Source organism: Vidua chalybeata, chromosome 6 (genome assembly GCF_026979565.1).
Source record: "Vidua chalybeata isolate OUT-0048 chromosome 6, bVidCha1 merged haplotype, whole genome shotgun sequence".
Lineage (NCBI taxonomy): Eukaryota > Metazoa > Chordata > Aves > Passeriformes > Viduidae > Vidua > Vidua chalybeata.
In genome coordinates this window covers 17,414,608-17,436,649 of record NC_071535.1, presented here as the reverse complement: position 1 = coordinate 17,436,649, position 22,042 = coordinate 17,414,608, and positions in this window count along the sequence as shown.

Here is a 22,042-nt window from a genome sequence, read left to right as displayed (position 1 = left end):
GTGTTCTGTGTAGCTTTCAACTGGGGAGGGATTTTTCTTTATCTGGACTCAGGGAAGGCATCATTTCTGTCATTAAATCTCCAGGCTGGACATATGGACTTGCTGCTTCCACCTTTTTTCGTGTCCCCCAAAAGGACTGCAACCACTTTTCTCTGTTTCTGTGCTCTTCCTTGCCTTTATCCATAACAGGCACTTCTTCCACAGCTCAGGAAGCACCATGCTGTATTAGTCAAGGGGTATAGCCTTTCACACCTGGCTCCTAAGTGGCAACCTAATGACAAATAAAAAATAATGATAATTGAAAAATAAAATTTTAAAAAGGTGATAGAAAAATAGCCTAGAAAAAAAAAAAAAAGAAATAAAAGAAAAAAGAAAATAGCAGCTGTTGCCTTAAGAGTATTTTTCTTCCATGTAAATGTAATCAGAGCTGCAACACTGTGCTCCCTGGTAGTCTCCAGACACTGGTAACTAAACCCAGGTATATAACCCCGCCCTTGGTTCTGCCAGGGATGGCAGAGGACTAAGCAAGGGTCAAAAGTTTATGAGAGGCTGTGGCTGCGCTGGCACGTGGAGGGGAGCACGTTCCCGCCGCACACCCGGCGCTACACGCGCTCCGGAGGTCACTGAGGGCCCGGCTGAGCGCTGCCCGGCGGCTGAGCCCGAGCGGGGGCAGCGGCGCCGGCAAGGCAGAGCGCGAAAGCGGCGAGCACAGACCAGATGGGGCTTCTGCGGGAAACGGGCTGGTGGAGACGGGAGGACACGGAGCTGGGGAATGGAGAGAGGTGTAATGGCAGAGGAGCATCACAGGCTGGGTAGACAAGATTGGTGTCACACAGGCAGATGTTATGCTTGGCAGGGCGGAGCAGGAGACTTGATAAATCCCCCAAGACTGGGAGAAGGTCAGTAGCACAGAGATTATCCTACTAACAATATTTCTTAAGTAATTGCTTCCTGTCTGCAATCCTTTTGGAAAGGAATAAAGAGAGTATCACACAAGGAAGCAAGCTGCACAGTAGCTGCTGTACCATGAGAAGGGAACCACTGTTCTCAGCTGCTTTTGGGTCCAGACAGAAACACCCCACACCAAAGACAGTACCTGTTTAAATGCTAAGACAAAACCAGGCAGCTGGGCCTCGTCTGTCTGCAGCAACCCACAGGCTGTGACCTCCAGGAGGCATCTCCAGCTGAGCCAGACACTCTCTTCATGCTCGACGCCACTGACTGCAATGGTGAGATGAAGACAGGATGCATCTGGAAAGGCATCCCCCTCTCCTGTAAAGAGACTATACAGAAATGACCAGTTTTGTCCCACTCTTGGTTTTATACTTCCTTACCTCCAAGCAAATGCAGTGCGAGCTGGAGGTGTCAGCCCATGACACTGATATCACCCTTTCTTTGTGCTTTAAGTCTTAAGTATAAGAGACTTGCAGAAGAATCGAAGTCTTCACTATGTTGAAAAGAATTTCAGTCTCATCTTTGGCTTCATTTCCTGTGGTATTAAATAAATCTTCCTACTAATACCAGAGGAGCAATGGAAGGCAGAATCTGCATTATGTGTATCTAAGGGAAGAAAAGGAAGATTAGCTATCGACCCGATTGATCTCAGCGTTATTGTTTCACAGCTAGCAGGCTCCATCAGCACATAATTGCCTTCAATATGGAAGAGCCCTTGACTCAGCTGAGACTGGTACTCCCTGTGCTGGGTATGAGACAGTCCTTGTCCTCATGAGTCATCTAAGTGGATAAAACAGTTCAGAAAGACAGGGAACAAGCAGATCCCTGAGCACCAGTACTAGACAGAGCTTATTTCCCAAGGATATCTTTTTCTAATGTGATTGGTTTTTTTGTCACCTTCTACAAGGTGACCTTGTAGACAAAAGTGCACTCACATTGTACTATTACAAAAAAAACCCCAACCCTTTGAAAAGGCTGACAGCTTACTGCATGGACACCAACAACGAGTCTTTGCAGATCAGGACAGAACAGAAGGTAGAGTGCTAAATTCTTTCAGTTACAGACCACTCAATTTGATGGAAAAATGAAGGGAAAAAAAGACAAAACACAGACTCCAAATCCTCTTCAGCTCTGAAGGAAACTATCACTCACTGAAAACTGATCTTTTAATCTTTACTTTGTCCAAGTCCAAGAGAATAATTCTGGAATTGCTGAAAGTGCAGTAAATACAATACAGACTCAGATAAAAGCACTGGATGTTGGTGATAACTAATTTCACTCTTAGTCATTTCTATGGGCTTCCTTTGCTGAAATGATGTAGGCTGCACCCAGTTAAAGAACCACTTCCATGAAAAATTATATTTTTATAAATATATCATAATATTTACAAATATAAAAAACATAATTTGTTATAAATACTTGATACTAGACTCTCCAGCATTTAGTAGCAAACACCAATCTCTTATGTACCACAGTATAATGCTTGTAAATGTGTTATCAGCAGTTATCACTTTTAGGCACTAGATATTTCAGTTTTGGGATCACATGGGGTATTTAAATGATTCTCAGGCACCAGAGTGAGGACCACTGTACCAATGCTTGTGATTAGATCAGGGATATCAATGAAAAGAGAGAGAAAGAAAGGTCTTTGGCTCAAGTACAGCCGCACTAAGCAGACCTGCAGTGTTGGGGCTGGAGCGCAAGCACAGGCTTTAGCACCTGCCAGCAATGCTGCACGGTGTCTCCAAGGGCAAACACAGCTGGGTGGGATTAATGGTGAACCCCCCTGAGCCAGGGACCTGTGTCCCACCCACACAGCCAAAAAAGCCCCCTGGGACCTCCCATGTTTGCAGCATTCATGGTAATACCTAGATTAAAATATAAGATACACCACGATGAGGGCATGGTAAGTCTTCTTGGCCATTATTAAATGTCTAAACCTGAAGAATATCTGCTTTCTGACAATTTTACACCAGGTAGGGACTTTCTTTTTTTGAGACCATTTTGAGATTTTTGCATGATTAAAACAATTAAATATTACTTTCTGTACCTTGTAATGACCAGGGGTGCAGCCTGTAGTTCACAGATCCCATGACATTGAAGTCTCAGTGATCTGCATGCCTCAATTTCTCTGCCTGTGAAACAAAGCTGAATATAGCTGGGTCCATTTGGAAATTTCATGCCTTTTAACTGAAATTACTTGAAGATTTTCCAAGCAAGCCTTACAAGTATCAAATTTTTGAAAATTCAAAATTTAAAAAAGTGTAAAATAAAATAGAGTAAAATTAACCAAATCCTCAGCTTCCTTTTGTCAGCATGTCAAGTTTAATCGTGAAGCATCGGCAGCACTTTACCATACTTACATAACAATGTGTTTATTAATTTATCCAGCAGGCTAACTCATGTTCCCACTGAGGAATACATAATCCTTAGCTATTATTTAGAACCTTTCATCCACAGATGTCAAAATACGTTACAAATGCTGCAGTGTGTTTTGTCAATGCATAACTTTTATTAACATCAGTGGAAAAAGGATTAAGCCAAATATGTTTCCTTGGAATAAATATTTATTAAGAAATTACCTTGTTTGTTCCACATCACTGTCTTTCAAACGTGAGTGTCATCACAGTATTCACTATTTACCCTTGGCCAGTGACTCATCCCTGCTCTGAAGGCGCTCTCAGAGGCCAGCAGTGATCTTGGTGAGAGCACAGGGAGCACTGGAGGAGTGACTGTATCTGCTGCCCCTCTCCGCTGACCGCAGCCTGCGCAGCAAACAAAAGCGCAGACGTAAATTAATCACACAATTGCATTAGTGCCCTCTGAACCAGCACACTCAGCTAGTCCTCCACTGAACTCTGCTGTACTGAAAAGACCTTCAGCTGGATTATGCTTAAGCAGAAGCATTAACATTGAGTGCAAAGCAGCACCCTGTTCCCTCCCACACAGACTCTCTGTAAACTGACATTGCTGCAGAGCCTCTGCTGTGATGGCAGCGCCTCTGAATGCTGCAACATGAAATAGTTTGGGGTTCATATGCCTTCTTTTAGATCAGTATCTGAGAGCCAACAGGCAGCCCACTGGCTGAGAGGACAGGTCAGTGGCGAGCAGCTGACCCAGCAGCATGAATCCCCTCCCCCATCATTGCTGTGCAATCACTTGGTGCTGCTATTTCTGCCCAGCTGGTGAAAATACACCTCGCAGCCTCATGAAGCCCAGAGGATTAGCCTCTTGCCCTGCCTTGGTGTCAGGATGAGGGCAGCTGGCCCTTATGTACTCTGTTGGGAATTCCCACATGGTATTTTTGCTGCTATCTTCCCCATCCTCTGGATGCAAGACCTGGCTGGCTTTACTAGATTGGTTCTGCTGAGGTGCACTGGGACTCTGAAACACCTCCCAGAAGAATTCCTGCTAGACAGTAAGTTGAAGAGGAGAATCCTCCAAGGCAGAAATGTTGAGAAGGGGTGACAGAAATCTAATTTTCACCCCTGAAAGGCATTTCAATGCAAACCTGGCATTCAAAGCTCAGCATCCCCTTTGGATGTAAACATCTGAGCCATCCTTTTCAGAACAGGCAGTGGACTTTTCTTTTAAAGCACAGACAATACTAAAATTGTTATTACAATCTCTAGAAAATGTGGATGATTCCTCCCCATTCTTCAGTCAGCAAAACTGCTACTGGTTTGACATTTAATCAACCTAAATTTTATCCTGCCCTCAGGGCAGCAGTTATCTGTACTAGCTCTGCCAGGCAGTGGATGCATGGTTCATGGGGATTAAACTGAAGAGATTCTGATTTCTAATCCAAGTGCAGAAGTGAGATAAGCATGGAGATGTACAGCCATGTACCAAGGAAGTTATTTTAGGCATGGGCAGTAGCCGAACATCAAAAACCTCAGTAGCAAGAGCTTAGGGGCTTGTGACTTCTGTGTGTGCAGGACACAGGCAATGGTTGTGGGGCTCTTGAACTTGAATGCTGCTGTCGTTGTGAGAATGTGGGCTGGCTCACTGGGCTGCAGCTCAGCAATGCAGACTCGAGGAGCTCAGCTCAGGTGTGAAGCACAGGGCTGGTTTTTTTTGAACCATAATGAATCACTAAAGTTGCTGTGTAAACTTATTTGATGGAGCCAGAATTCTGTTTAATGATAGATTTTTTTGCAACTTCTCTATTGTGAAGGAAAGACTGATCTCTGAAAACCTCATGTCACAAGGGTGTCTGGTGTCAGCTACAGCAGAACGAGATTTGATTCAGTTCTAAAACTTTCTTTGCACTGCAGATTTTGAAGGTGCAATAAAGAAAGTGCAACACAAGTCAGCAGTCTGTTAGTCAAATGCTTTTGATCCCTATTTAAATGCAGTTTCAGCCTAAATCAGTGTTGACCTACAAAAGGTGGTTTATTTCAGCAACAGGTTTATCTGTTTAGTAATAGAGAAACTCACAAATGAGGCCAGCAAATGTAGCTGCAGATTTTACTCATGATATTCCGTGTTGCCTTTGAAAAATTTTAAAGCAGTGTAACTGGGCCTCTGGAGCTTGCCAGCTCTTATTAACCTTGATCAGCAGGCAGGCAGGCAGAACTAAGAGGCCCTCATGATTCAATGTGGCAGAATCTGACCTCTGTGTTTGCCTCCTGTGCAAATTCATGCAGAACAAATTAATGCTTGAATGCTGAATCTCTACTAGAGACATGGAATTCCAACCACAGCCAATTCTCCCTGGGCTGTTCCCAGAGCCCAAAGCCCAGAGCAGGAATATACAAGCCAAAAGTGCAAACCCCACCTGAGCCAGGCACCCTGGGTCTGTAGGAAACTTGTGGTCAATGGGCACTGACTGTGGCCAGAAAGGGAGCTTGGCTGTAGCTACACAGCAGCAGAGATGGGCACACGTGGGGTATCAGAGGTTTGTGAGAAGGGCAGAGGGAGGGAGAGGGCTGGAGCACCTCTTCTCTTTGCAGGAGGGCAGAGGGACACGCACAGGGAAGCGCCTGACACCATCCCCACCGTCCCTGAAGGGGCCCAGAGGAGCTGCCTGAAAGAGCTGGTGTCTGGAAAAGAGCCCCTTCAGCACCAGAATGAATCAGGGGCCCAGCGGCACAGGCTGGTCCATGGCACAGCAATGTGGGGCCGGGAGCCGGCTGCAGCGAGGGGCAGCGGGCAGCCAGCAGCACCAGCCACAGAACACGAGTCCTGCCAGCCCTGACATCTCTCCAGAGAGAAGTGAATAAAACAAAATAAAAAATGTCTCCCTCTGATTCAGTCCTTGACTTGTCCTAAAATAAACAATTCTCTAAGGCTCACATATCACACATTAGAAAAGCCAACAAAAAAGCATATATTTGTCTCCCTTGAATTCTCCACTATGCTTTCCACAACTAAAACCTGGAATAAATTTTCACTGCTTTTCTTTTGTGAACAATAAATCCCTTCCTAAAAATATATAAACACAAAATGGGCAGCACTTTTTAGAAAAGGGTTTTTAAAAATTATTATTATTATTATTAATAGTATTTTCTGCATTGTATTTCACATGACATTATCATAATAAATTCAATCCCATATGAAACTGTGGCATTTCATACTTACCTCTAGGGTGTGCCTGCTTATTTTAAATCAACTTACTCTTTTTTAGGTTTTCATGTTAAAGTGGGAGCTAAGGTTTTCTTTGATTGACTAACTTTTCTGACTGAGCATATTAACGCTCCAGATTGACCTGAAGATTAAAAAATAAAATATAATAATATTTCTGGAACTATGAAACATCTTTACTTGTTGCACAGTTTTTAATGTTTTATACAGAAAGGCATAAACCTGTAATTTTTTCTAATTAATCATTGTTTCTGCTATATATATTTTAATTATAAAACATGTCAGAGAGATGATCTTAAGATATAAATGGAGAGAAAAAATGTTTTTTGTCTTTAATTAAGAATATTTTTTAAAGAATTTATACAATGGTAATGCCAAGGGGTCCACATTTGTACTTGATGATACTAGAAGCTGTACAAATAACAAGGTAGAATCAACGCCTGTAGAAAAAGAAGATTTAAAAATAGGGCTTATTAAGGAGCAGGAGAGACATGAAGTTGTTTTTGAAATTGTGACCTTCCCACTTTCCAATATGCAGCACTTTTTTCTTTTTTTGCCCTTTTCCTCACTTTGCCCTTTTTTGAGAGTGGGACTGTAGCTCCCAATCAGCTCAGGTTTTGGGGAGAATTAACACCTGCATCAGGAGCCTCTGCAAAGACAGGAATATGTGCAGAAAACTTACAGTCACAGCTGAAAAATAGGACAAGCTGGGTAATATATTCACCATCTGTGGTACAAATAGAAAAGACTGAAGACCACATCTAAATTTTCTGCCTGAAAATGACCGTGGGCGAGCATTTGGCTCACGTTTAAATGCAGTATCATGAGCTTTCTTCCTCCTCCTCCTCCTCCTCTTCTTTCTCCCCAGGTAAAAGCTATCAGCTGGTGCTGCTGGTTATCTGTGCTGCTCCCACATCCCAGTCAGTGACCTCCATATGATCAGGCTGTCCTTCACTTTTCACCATGCACTTGCATTTCACCCCTCCTGCTTCCTTACCTGGGGCCTGGGACATGGTCTCAGTGGGCTGGAGCACCTGCACAGGGCCAGCAGATAGAACCTGGGACCTCTGGGAGACCAAGGGACATCCTCTAAAGCATCATGGCCAACTCTGGGTTCCTGAATTTGGGCAATGACTGCCACGCTGTCTTGAAACAGCTGTGCAATTTCCTGCTGTTTTTTATCCAGATGCCATGTTTTATCCAGAGATGGCTGCAGCTTGATTCTGGATGGGCTGAATCCCAGCACCTCACACAGACAAGTATCTGCCAAACCCTTCTTTCTCATTCAGTTGCAAGCTGGCACAGCACCTGCATCACTGACTTGGTATCTCTGTTTGAAAATCAGAATTTCCAATTTCCACAGAGACAATTGTTAGAAATACTTATTTATTGATTATTCTCTTATTTATCTGACATTCCTTGCAATTATCTCATCCTATACTTATTTATTTCCTTTTTCTTTAGTTGTAAGTGTAATTAGCAACAAACCTGCTAGCAACACCTTAATGTTTCTCTGGGTATTGGAAAGAATAAAATGCTCCAATTCCTAAAGAAATCCTGGCACCACTTATGTAACTGCTACTACAGATGGCAATATATGTAACTTGCCAAGACCACAAGTAACTTAATTTTTTTTTAATTAGTAATTCTAGCATGGGTCTGAGCTGTCATGCCTGACTGGCAGATTGTAGCCCAGTGTTTTCCATCAGAGGATAAGACTGGGTTTCTCTGATGTTTATAGAACATTACTATTTTATGTCTATCCAAACCCTTTCATATCTGGTCTTCAAAGCAGCCAGTCTGTAAGAGCAGTCCAGGGTTAAGATATCCAAGTGCTCTGCACACAGCATGGAAAATGGGAATGGGATTAGAAAATCTAGTCTGGGATGATCAAGAAAATATTTAAGACCCAGTAGCATGTGTATATAGAGCTATACCACAAATGCAAGTAACTTCAAAATGAATTAGAGCTCTTTGCATAATAATTACATTTGCACAGTGATGAATTAGAGCATGTTTTTCAATGATAATTTTTGTCATAGTTTCACCCCAGCTGCCAACCAAGCCCCACAGAGACACTCACTCACTACCATACCAACAGGACTGGGGAGAGAATTAGAAGGATAAAAGCTGGAAAACTCATGGTTTGAGATAAAGACAGTTTAGTAGGGAAAGCAGAAGCCACACACACAAGCGAAGCACAACAAGGAATTCATTCAGTTGTTCCCATGGGCAGGCAGGTGTTCAGCCATCTCCAGGAGAGCAGGGCCCTGTCACATGTAATGGTGACTTGGGAAGACAAACGCCATCACTCCAAATGTCCCCCACCACCCTTCTTCTTCCCCTCACTTTATGTTCTGAGCATGATGCCATATGATCTGGAATATCCCTTTGGTCATTTTGGGTCACCTGTCCCAGCTGTGTCTCCTCCCAGCCTCCCACTCAGCCCCAGCTTCCTAGCCTGCATTGTAGTAGGAAAGCAGAAAAAACCTTGGCTCTGTGTAAACCCTGTCCAACCATAACAAAAACATCTGTGTATTATTAGCACTGTGTTCAGCCAAATCCAAAACACAGCTCCATATTAGCTATTGTGAAGAAAATTAACTCTACCCCAGCCAAAACCCGCACATTGTGCCCCTTATTCCATACCATTCACATCCTACTCAGGTCCCACACCATTCAATACAACTTCATTAACCATCCCCATCCTTGCCATTCTTTGATAATCAACAACTTTGACAACCTTTCAGCAGCTCTCATAAGATCATTGTGAATTTCCTCAACAGAGGATGAAGTCAGGTGGAGACATAGATCACAACTAGTATTCATTAGAGCATCTTTTCTCAATCAAGCTGTTATGCTGAATGGAATCCAGCTATTATTATGGAGACCAGACAGCCATCACTGAGGACATTCAATTTCTCCCTTGGGTGTTGACACATGCTCCCAGGTAACTGGGAGCAGCATCTGCTTCCTCAAACACAAAGACATGAGACACTAGTGGGATCAGCAAAGTGCTTGGGGTCCCTTGTTTCACGAGGTGCCTGTTTAAGCCCATAGTTTTTGTCTGCAAATAGCAGTCACTGCCTTTTCAGATGTGCTCTGAGTTATACACCATGGTATGTATCAGATGCACTCACTGGTGGCTTTAGACAGATTCAGCAGCCTTTTTGTGCCCTGAGTTGATTAGTAGTGTAGCCAGTCATGGTAAGAAGCTTTCCTAGCTACATGCCCACAGAGTTTCAGTGTTTTCAGATGTTGGCAATTGAAGGTTGCCATAATCTAGATGCATGAGGAACTAGAGATCATGTTCCTCCTGTAATCTCTATATTTCCTTGATTTTGCCTACCTAAAATCAAAATCCTTCTGTTCTCCTAGCTGAAGGAGTGTATTTTGGCAGGGAATGTAAATTGCATTTTTGTCTTTGGTTGGGCAGGCTTAAAATAACTGTCAGCCTTAGTTCTTTCGGAGACTGGATAGCGTGGGTATTTATAGTAAAACTGATTTGATGGGTTAAGACTGAAAAATTAGAATCTATATTACATTTCAAAATATTACTGTACAATTCTGAGATGCTGCCATGGAGACTGCATCATTACTCTCCTTTACATGTGCATTCAGTCACTAGGTCTCCTCAGGCTTTCAGAGCAATTCTGCCACAACCCTCTTCCAGCTTCCAACTATGAAGCCTCAATTCATTCTTCAATGGAAAATAGTCATCAGAGCCATTGCAGCAGCCTAACATTAGCTCTCCAATGGCTCCCCTTCTTTGTCCTTCCCCTGCTCTGAACCTAGTGGTCATGATTAGAAGAATGCCAACTTTCTTCCATGACCTCCAGAGCACAAAACAAGGGCTGGCAGCAGGGAGCTGCACAGCACACTGCCTGTCATGCACACTGCCTGGAGAGGCAAATACACGGGGCCTGAGGACAGCAGGAGACCCCCATTTTTTGTATTTTCCAATCTTGCCACAATTTCTCCAGAGTTTCCAGACTCTGAAATTTTGCAGAGTCTGGAAATAATTTCATGTGATAAGGGCAGGTACAATCTTCTTTGTTTGAGCAATATTCATCCTTGATTTCTGGTGAGGTCTTACACACCATCAAGCAAGAGTAAGACATAACATAAAAACATACAACCTAGAAGTTACTGAAATACAAAACTATACAATAATGTAAATCAATGGGATTATGGCTCTAATACTGCTGGTGACCTCAACAATGATTGGGTTAATCACCTACAGCTCTTTATCTCAATGTGTTTCCCAAGCATTTTATTTTTGAAAGGTGCCCTCTTAGCCCAGTTTTCAGAAAATTTATTTTTTGCAATGGTTTAGCATTATGGTTTAAGAAGTTAGTGCAAATCTCTCAATATCTGTGGATAGGCCATGAAGCTTTTGATTTTATACCGGCCACGTTAAATATTCTGGTAGAGGACTATAACTGCCTAAGTCAGTGGGAATGGCCTTGCACACCCTGCAGTGTGTGCATGCTTCCCACACTCACTGCTGGGCTGTCTCTGAAGCACTCAGCTGTGCATCAGCCCTCAACAGCCCAACGTGAGTTCCTGATGCAATGGCAGTGGAGGTGCCCTGTAAGAAAACCCTGTCCTCAAGCCGGCACAAAAATAACAATTTGCTATTAAATGAAGGTTCTTCAGGGAATTTGTTCATTTGCCTAACTGCAGGCAAAAGAGAGGATTTAATAACTGCACCAGTTGTTGCCTGAGCATCCAGTGTACGCACATCTCTGTGCTGGGGAGAGGCAATGCTGCGTCAGTTGCTTTCATGCTGTGCAACATCATGTCAGGCAGCACACACTGATGTGACCTGATGCAGTAGGTAATAAGATCTATGCCAAGTTACTGAATAGAAGGGGACTATTTTAACATGCTGAACGCTGTTGTCATGTTGGGCAGGTTTCTAAATGCTTTTGTCGGCAAACAAAGCATTGTCTATATGTATGTTTTTTAATACAAAAAAAAAAAAAAGGAAGTAGCTGGCAATTACTGCCATGGCACTGGAGATTATCACCTCTCCTTATGGGGTCAGTTGCCTAAGTGCCTGTGTTCTGTATTTATGGTTTTGTCTGGAACCCCTAGCTTAGAACTGAGTCACCAAGAGAGACCTCATGAATCATCACAAGTGAAGCACAAGGCAGCCAGAGCGGCAATGAGCCATCACATTATATCTTCCTTCTTCATTCCTAGCCTGTGGATGTATAGGGAGCATGAGATAGGAATCCCAATGTATTCAATTGCATTTTGTGCATGAAAATCCCAAAGGAGCCATCTTCTACAGCACAGTTAGGAGACTCTTGCTCTTTGGGTGTGTCTTGCACATATGTTGCTTTTGAACTAGGACTGCAGAGCAAGCACATGTAACATGCTTGAAAAGGGATATTATGAAAATGTGGAATGATGTCCTATTTGTACATTACCACCTCCTTCAGTATAGCAATCTGGAGTACAGTTTAATTCTGGAGAGGACAGAATACCTGCGCTTCCAGCTTTTGGAGATGTTGATCCTCTGGTCTGCCACAGCTACTTTGTTTATGCAGTGTCTCACTGGCATTGAATAACTTCATTGTCCCACTGCAGTGGGATTTTGTAAACATTTTCAGAAACCATCCACATACCTTCAGTATTATTAACAAAACCAATACCTGAGAAAAAGTTTGCTTCTAGCTGCTTCTTGGCAGAAGGAGGAGCATGCTGGGTAGTATTCAGAGCATGAATGCAGCATGGTCACATTCCAAATTCAACCACATGCACCCAACACACTCAATGTGCAGTGCAGTTTTAATTTTTTTTGGCTTTGACGCACTTTTTACACAAACAGAAAAAACCTGACCCTCTCTCATGCCCAGATGAGAAAAAGAACAAATTCTGCTTAGATGAAGCACATTGACATGATGAACCCATTGCTGTCAGCCCTGCAACTCTGGGGACTGCGGGGGATTCCTCACTTGCACTTTTTGCCTAGAATTTAGTAGTCATTCTTAGCACAGACATTCTAGCACAGTTCAGAGACTCAGCAAATTTCACAGGATATCATCTCCAGAGCAGCTGAGAGGAAATCCACCCCCAAAACTCTGGCCCAACATCTCTCCCAGCTGACGAGATGCATTAATTTGTTCTGAAACCCCAGAGGCCAGAGTAGGAGGACATCAAAGTCGACAGTGCTGCTTCAGTACTGACCCAACAGCTCAAGCCCTGATGCAAATCCCATCAAATCAACTCTAGCAAAATACATATCTCTTTATAGAAGGTACACATTCTGAAAATAAGTCCCTGTCTGCAGGCATATCCAGAAATTATGCCTGTTTACTTGGGCAGAAGAGTGATTGTGGAATCACAGGGACACAACATTACTAGTGATAAGTATCAAAATAATTTGCATCCTACATATGTCATTGCTAAAAAATGTATCCCTGTTATTTCCTTTAATGCTATCTTGCACATGGACACAGCTGATATTTCTTCTCTTGGACTGTATTGCAAGGTCAGGGAAATCACCAAACACAAGGAGCTCAGGACATGACACCTTTCTTGATTTCCTGCTCAAAAGAAAGCTCTAGGGCATCTAAGAAAGATCTGCTCCTGCTAAGTTTTTGCTACTGTTGTCAGATAGTCTAAAAAAACTCTTTGTAGCTTTGAATTATGATCATCAAGAAAAAAGTACTGCCTAAAGCTGCAACTTTATGATGATGGGTACTGGTGCTGTGCTGAAGTGCTTCCACATGCTTCAAGAAATACACTTAAACTCACCTTTTCTTCTGGGTAAAGTATAAAGAATATTCAATATTTGTTGCTGGAATTCCATCTACACCAGTGCATTTTTCCACCACAGCAGCATACTTCATCTGTGCTGCAAAGGGAAGAGGAAGCTTTTGTGTGGCAGCCATGAACTGCCCAACATATGCACATTACTGTGCATGTTCCATAGATTCAGAATGAGCAAGACATTTTCTCCATAACTTCAAACATCAGGAAAACTGTTCAAAATTTTCTGCTGATAAAGAAAACCTCTGTGAAGTATACATGAAAGCTGGTATGGCTTCTCCAGGTTAGCACATCATGCTCAGTGTCCCTTTAGAGTACAGAAAGCAACAGTCCCCACTGCCAACCTCTTCACCTCCTGGAGAACAACAGGGCTGAAAAATGACTGCAGCCTAACTAGTGCAGCTAACTTCTTTCTTCTTCCTTCTTTCATGGGTATTTTCCCTTAAAAAAGCACAGAGAGGATTTTACACTTGATCATCCTCATGAGACAGTCTTTGAAATAGGAACAATATTTTTCTTAATGTGATTGTATAACATTATCATGACTTGAATATTTTTGACAATGAAATAAGCTTACCTAACAAAGTGGATGCTGTGTTGACTCTTCTTTCCTCCTTTCCTCAAAGGCAGGAGTGTGCACAGTACAGAGAGAAGGTATTTGCTGCTCTTCTTGGTTTTCAGAAATACAGTGTTTAAAAAGATCTATCTACTCATGCAGTCTTGTTTGTCTCATCCTACAGATAACTATGACATACCAGCTTATTCAGTGTTGCAAGGATGGTAGGCAAAGCAGGATCAGAGAAATTAGTTCAGCCTCTTCAGTTTTCAGGGTGAAGTCTGATACCTGGTAGAATTCATCCCTTGCCAGCAGAACTCACACGTAGAAATGTGCATGAGAAACAGAGGCTTGTTGGGGCATTAAAGTTCCTGGGCAATGCCCATGGCCATCAAAATACGCCAAAAAGCACAAAGCACCAAGTTTCTGTGCTGTTAACTCTCTATCCTGGAACACGGGTGCAGGCACGAAGACCTCAGTTTATGCCAGTTCTTCCCTAGTTTTTTCCCCTATGTATTTGACAAGTCATTTTGATGTCATCTAGTCAAGTAGCAGTCAGTAACAACTGACTTTGAAGAACTTAGACACAAGGCCTAGCTTTCATAATCCTACTGTAGTTTCTGATTTGCTAAAGGAAGCTTATGCAGGGGTGGTTTCAGGCATATTTTAAATATTCTAAACATTTTTATCGATGATTCATCCCATTGGCCTTGGAAAGTTGTTTTTTTGCCAGAGGGCATGGTTTTAAGTTTGTTACATTATTCATCCATAACGTCAGTTGACAGTGCTTCCAGCCAGGTAAGTAAAGTGTAAGAACTAACTGCCATATGAACCATAATGCTCAAGCAGGATCATTGCAGTATGGGAAGATTCAGACAGCACATAAGCAGTAAATAGTATGTCTGAGTGTTCCCTACTTACAAGGATTTGAATGACAGTCTCAGCATGTCCCATCTCTAAAAAAAAAAAAAAGGGAAAATGTTTTGTTTGTCCAGAATTAATTTCCTGACCTGTCATTCAGTAACTATTCTTATTTCTATGACGCTTTAGCATGACAAACACACCAGAAAATGTGATTTTTGAGGTGTACAGCTCTGGTTGGATGATAAGCTCTGAATAAGAACTTTCTTATTCAGATTCTGATTCTTTCTCTCTGATTCTTATTCAAAGAATCAGAGAGAAAGAGACAAAGCTTTGGTCCGGGCACCAGAGAGGACATACATCTTCATGAAATATAAAATCAGTATTTGGATTTCTCAGCTGATCTATTTGTATACCAGAGTTTGTATTTCTCCTAGAAATCCAGATGGGCATCCAGATGAAGAATTAATTCAGACCATATTTGCTGCCTATAATTCCAAAGAATGAAAATTATACAGGGTCATATTAAATTTTCTTTCTCTTCCCTGGTACCTTAAAAAGTGGTGTTCCTTGAAGGAAACAAGGGAGAAGCATCAGTCCTATTTGACTGAGAGGTCATCAGCCTTGCTGTTGCTGGACAGCAACATGGCAGGAGCGTAAGTCCTTCAGAATCAAGGTCGGGAACAACAACACAGACCTCTAACTTTCCTAATTTCTTGACTTGACTCACCCGTACAATTTCAGATGTGGTTCAAGTAGGACTGCTTTCCTTGTCCTTGATGTCTCAGAATAATTTCACAAGATGCCTTTACAAGGTTTGATTTCTCTTTTACCATACCTTCATCAGGGCCCATCCCTCATGGTCTGTAGCATGTATAGCACTTCTCCATGTACCTGATTCTTAACATGTGCTCCAGCTCTAGAGCTTGAAGAACATATGGCTTGATCCTATACACCTTCCACTTGCTTTAGTAGAAAATGTGGATAATTAAGAAGAAAATATTAAAAACAGCAGTAGTGAAAACAGGGGAATCTGTACTGGGCCTGTAGCCCAGGAGGTGAGGCTGGAGTGCAGCCAATGCTATCTGGAAATCCTGAGGAAATCTGCTGGCAAACAACCAGGAATGGTCACCCTGAGATGACACATTTAGATTCACATCTGGACATGGTGACTTGGAAACATTCATGAGTTCATCTATATGGTTCTTATTTCTTTCATTTTCTTATCATCATAATTGCAAGGGGAAAGGGGCATGGGCACTCAGCAGGAAAGACTGGTTTAGCAGCACAAGGCAAAGACTCAGAAAAACATAGAATGGTTTGCTTTGGAAGACACCTCAAAAATCTTCTAGTTCCAACCCCACTGCCACGGGCAGGGACATCTTCCACCAGACCAAGTCCCACCCAACCTGGCCTTGAACACTTCCAGTGTTGGGGTACCCACAAGTTCTCTGGGCAACCTGTGGCAGTGCCTCACCACCCACACAGTAAAGAATTTTTTACTAATATCTTGCCTTAACCTGCCATTTTTCAGTTTAAAGCCATTACTCCTTGTCCTTATCCCTACATGTTCTTGCAAAATGTCCCTCTCTGTCTCTCTTTTAGGTCTCTTTAGGTACTGGAAGGTGCTATAAGGCATCCCCACAACCTTCTCTTCTCCAGGCTGAACAATCCCAACTCTCTGCCTGTCTCCAGAGGAGAGGTGCTCAAGACCTCTGATCACCTCTGTGGTCCCCTCTGGACTTGCTCCAACAGGACCAAACCCTTCCTATGCTGGATACAGTACTCTCTACTCAGGATCTCCCCAGAGCGGGCTAGAGGAGGAAAATAACCTGCATTGACCTGCTGGCCATGCTGCTTTTGATGTAGCCCAGAATGTGGTTGGCTTTCTGCTCTAGAGCAGGGATCAGAAGTGTTCTGACACACAAATGTTCCATAAATTGACAGCCACTACTAAACCTGGGAGTTGAATTTCCATGCCCTAACCTATACCTCCTCAATCTATAAGCCAGGACAACACTTCAATGCTAGTGGGGTACATCAGACTCCATTTTAAAATTGCTGGAAATGTATGCAGTCAAAATAAAAGACTAAGTCTTTCTTTCTCTTCAGACTTAAGCAAATGAGCAAGTTGCATTGTCCTCTTGCTCCTCAATTTCTCTCCTTTCAGAGTAACTGGCAAAAGCAGCCTACCTTAAAGATCTTTTATGAAGATTCAACACTTCCTTTTCTTAAAGCAATTTGAAATTCTGTGCTCACATATACTAACAAGCCCTCATATATGCTAATATTCTTGATTTTAAACCAGATGACAATTTATGCCTTTTCAGAACTGTCATAGCAACACAATTCATTAGAATAGCTAATAAATGACATGCATTTTTTATTGTTCAGAATTTCTGAAGTACATTTTTTTCTTGTTTACATGAAGATATGTAGTGAAATACTCAATAACTTTTACTGCATCCTCATCTTCAATTTATGATAGGGTTGTAGAAGAATGCCAGGAATAGAAATGCATCATCATTAAAAATTTTGAGAGAAATAAGTCTTAAATACTTTTCTCAGGTCCCCCCAGCTTCTACAATGGGCATTCTCCAGTGCCTTCCCAAGAGTGTCTCTTGCCTATCAGAGAACACAGATCTTCCAACACCAGGAACTTTACAGTTGATTGGGTGGGACACAAGCAGTGAACCTGAAATGGCATCACAGCATGCATTGCAAAGGGTGCTGAAAATGATTAATCATGGTTATGCCCTAAACTTGGAGAATGAGTCATAGGGTATCACTACATCTCTCCTCCAAATTCATTTAAATATTGTGGGGGTGTCCAACATCATAAGGAATTACACCTATAGCTTTTCAAAATCTAGAGACCCTTAACATAGAGATGCGCAAATACCACAGTGCACCTCACAACTAAACCTCTGCCCTTGCAGGCTTAGCTTTCTGATGACATATTTTGACCTCTAGCAATTTTTCACCACTGAAGTATATAGCCTAGGAAGAGCTGGCAGAACCTTCCCTGTGCAGCAGCAGCAGCACAAACACTGCCAACCACAATTCATTTATAAGGGCTCCCCTTCCTCTGCCCTTCTATTACCTCCCCTATGGAAACTGAGCTGATAAGTTCATTTGCCCTTTTTTGCACCTTTTATTTTCCAGGTTTAGGGCAGAGAACAGCAAGGAAGAGGGCTGATAAACAGATCTGTGGGCCTGAGCTGCTATGCCTGAGGACTGGGAAACTGGAGAGAGCTGCAAGAGGAGCATGATTGTCTCCTTACTTGAAGCTGTTCTTAGAGTGAAGTATATCATTCAGTGAAATGTATAACTTTTGAGAAATTCCTCTGAGACACGGATTTTGGTTATGGCTATAGGCAAGGCATTTTCATTGTTCCTTGCACTGTCTCAAGGATGTTGAAACCTTAGTATATCACCAAAAAGTTCTATTAGCAAACCACCGTGAGAAGCACAGCAGAGAAACAAAAGAAGCTCTTGGTTCGTCTCTGTTACTGCTGTGACCTTGGGATATGGGGCTCTCAAGATGGTCCATCCCATGTTAGGCAAACTACAGCAGAGCTGTCTTCTGCAGTATGGAGAGGGCAGTGTCAGCAAGGCAAGGTGGATGATAATTTATATGAAGCATCTACCCTACCCCTGCAAACATCCCCATGTTTCTCACCCCCTTCCTGTGCTCCCAGGATGCTGGCTGTCACTCAGAGCATTGGTCAAGGTAGTAATTTATCTGATGAAGGGGATTTTTGTTGATGAGAAAAGTCAGACTGCAATTTTTATAGCTGTTTTGCAGAGACATGAAGGAGCCTGAAGCATAAAGTGGTTGTCACGTAACTAAGATAAAAAGAACAAATTGGAAATATGAAAAAAAGGAGGAAAAAAAAAAGATAAGACTTTTGTGTCTTTGAGAACCCCTGAAGTCAGAAGTTCTTAACTTCTGTTTAACTGAAGAGACAAATGAAGACTCATTATTTCTTTCTACCATCTCAGAACAGAGAAGACATTTTGGTTTCCTTATACATAGACCAGCAACTTCCCATACCTAGACAGCATCTGAAATTGAATTATACAAAAGGAATTATTCCTGAAATGGCAAGACAATTAATATGTGCAGATAAGACAGCAAAGACAGAAAGAGAGCTCACCTAAGAAACCAGTGCTTTATTGTCAGCTCCTTCTTGTTGAGGAGCCTTAGGGCTCACTGAGGCTTGAAAGACAGTCTGCTGAGATGAGCATGTGATAATATCTCCTCTGAGGAAAGCTCTCCCTGTTCAGAATTACAGGGTTACCCAGACACAGCAGTTTCCTCTAGCCTACACCCTCTGTATTGTTAATATGGCCAAGAACATATACATGCACCACTTGACAAGAGAGATTATTTAATTATTTATGCACAGTTACATACTATAGACATCAGTACTGCATTTAGATACAGCCTTCTTATGTATCAGCACCTTGAAGATGTACTTTTATCATGTCTTTAGTTCATGATACAGATACTTAATTTGCAAGAAAACCCAAACCCTTTGGAATACTCAGTCAGTCTCATTGACTGTTTTTCCATGCATTGCCCTGTCCTGCGTGTCTGGATCAGTCTGAAAGTTTGCTCTCAGTGTAATATTCCTCATTGGCTCCTGTGCAGTTCAACAACACAGAGACACTCAATGGCCCATTGTTCATAGTGTTTTTCTCCACCTCTCTTCTTCTGAAAACTTCATCACAAATGGTGTTCCATAGTGAGTATGAAAATTTCCCTCATTCTTGGTGTGTCTCAGAGCATGGTAATTTTGACAGAAGACAAAGAATTTCCAGTGATATTTCCAGATATTTTTTATCTAAAGGCAGACACAGAAACAGAAGCTGCTGAGAAACTGCATCATTGCAATGAAAATAAACCCTCTGTCAAATCAGACAAATAAAGCAGAAGATGCAAAGCCATTAGCAATACTGGATTTTGTGCAGATTTCTAGCTAACCTCAAGACATTTTGCTTATTGCAGTTGTAGCTCCACTTATTAGGAAAGGCTCATGTTTTATACTCCATAAATGTTCTTGGTTATTTATCATTATAAGAATTGATAAGTTTTAAATATAAATACCAGCAATTAGTCAATGAGCAGGTACTTCTAATTAAGGCTACTGAGTCAAAGGGGAAATTGCATAAACACTGAACATACATGGACATGACAGATAATTCTGTAGCATACACCTTCTATGCAAATATCACACCTTTCTGCTACAGCATATTAAGGCTCAATGTGGTGCAATCCATGGCTCAAATGCTACATAGTCTTAGGTCTCATTCTCATATTCTCAGATACTGTTCTTTTTAACTCTAACTGTAGGTGAGGGGCAGAAATATTTCCACTTAAGCTTTTTAATATTCTTTTGGTAAGACATAATTAGGCTGTCACTCATTCAGATCCATCTGGCAATCTGAATATCTGTGTTTATTGCGGGAAGGAGTGATTACGATTTGTTCCAAATAACTGCTGTTTGAATTAACTGAGATGACAGATAAATGCAGATTTCCTCTGCTTCAGAGGCCTTAGGGGAGGTTTAGAGTGCAGAGGCTGTTTTTGGAGATACTTCCTCTACACTTTGCAGAGAAGGCACAGTGCTCTAATGGGTACATTCCACAAATACTTACTGCTAATTCAGTATCAACTGAAGGGTGTATCTACATTAGTCTTTAAGTTCAGATCAGGAGGGCACTTTGGAAGGGAACTCTTAGTAATGCTCACTTTACTGTGGTTTTGATCACACCAGAAATTTGTCTTGGCACACATAGCCTATAATCTGGAAGATCAATGGATAAGCCACCAACACAAACTCAGTTCTCAAGACTGATCTAGAAACAGACTGGAGTGAAATGCCCTGAAAGGTGCATAGTGCGAACAGCTGATCCATAGCATCAGCAGTTTTGTTCTTGACTTCCTTTCTCATCATGCTGCACTATTTGGTAAGGCAATCATTCTCTAAAATGCTAGGTTACTGTCATTTGAAAAAACGTTAACAGAAAAAGCACTAGATAAATCTGGCAGCTGATGTGCTTACCTACACCTGATTCCTTCTGCCATGAGCACAAAGATAATTTCTAGCTATGAAAGTCTTAGCTATCACCAAATATACTAGAGGGAGTTTATCAGTTTTAAAACTCTTTTTCATTATATTTCCCCTAAAGGAAGAACCAAAATATTAAACAGAACATAAAATTAAGGCTATTTTAAAACAAAAGGTTCATATAGATTACTTCATCAGGCATGCTGTTTGAGTAAATAATCAGTTCTCATTCTGAGTAAAGCCTGGTCATAATGACTTCCACGAAGCTATACTTTATTATGCCCTTATTCATGGGATGATAATGATTATGAATAACCTGCAGTATTTAAAGGGTTTTGTTGCTTGACATCACACATGAAGCCAGTGGCTGAACCAGTAGCAGAGCAAAGAACTTTTGACAAGAGTTCTTGATTGCCTTAGCCATAAATGTTAATTTTTAAAGTCACTAGCTAATGAAAAGAAAACCAAAAACCCAACAAAAACCCCCAAACCCCTCATGCCTTAAAACCTTTGCTCAAATTATTCAGCAATTAGTGGGGGAAAGAAGAGAACTGATCACATTCAGTCTCAAATCACTCTCTGCCCTATTACTTTTCTTCCCATATCCTAGAGAATCCTATGAGTACCTAGTAGGATTCGCCATCCTCTCTGCCAGCACTACACCTTCATTCCAGATGGCTGCTCTGGCTCCAGTCTTGTAGCATATATTGTTTGACAGAGTTCCTGGCCTCCGCAGCACAGACAGTGTAGCACTGGGAATGAAGCAAGGTGGGCAAGTTCCTCCATTTTCCCAAGGGGAAAAAAAAAATCTTAATTTTAGTAGTTTTTATCAAAGGGCTCCTTCGCTTGAAAGTGCTTTCTAGCCTGAACAAGTTCAAAGATACTGTTCAAAGACACTGCTGTGTCACTATCAATTACCTGTGTAGTTCCACTAGGACAGAAGTGCCTGAGGTGCCAAAAGTGGATGTTTGTTATGATCTCCCATTATCTCATTACAGTGATTTAATAAAACAGTAACTTGAACTAAGCAGGGTGCTATATCAGTAACTGGTCTTGATACATCCTTCTTTTAAACAAGAATGTTTAAGAACACTTATTGCAGTGTGATGAGAAATGTTGCTCTCAATTTAGTATCACATGACACTGAATTTTACATTCAGATATCTGGGAACAATTCTCTTGCTACCCAGAATCCAGATTTGGCCCCATTAAACTCAAGAGTCAA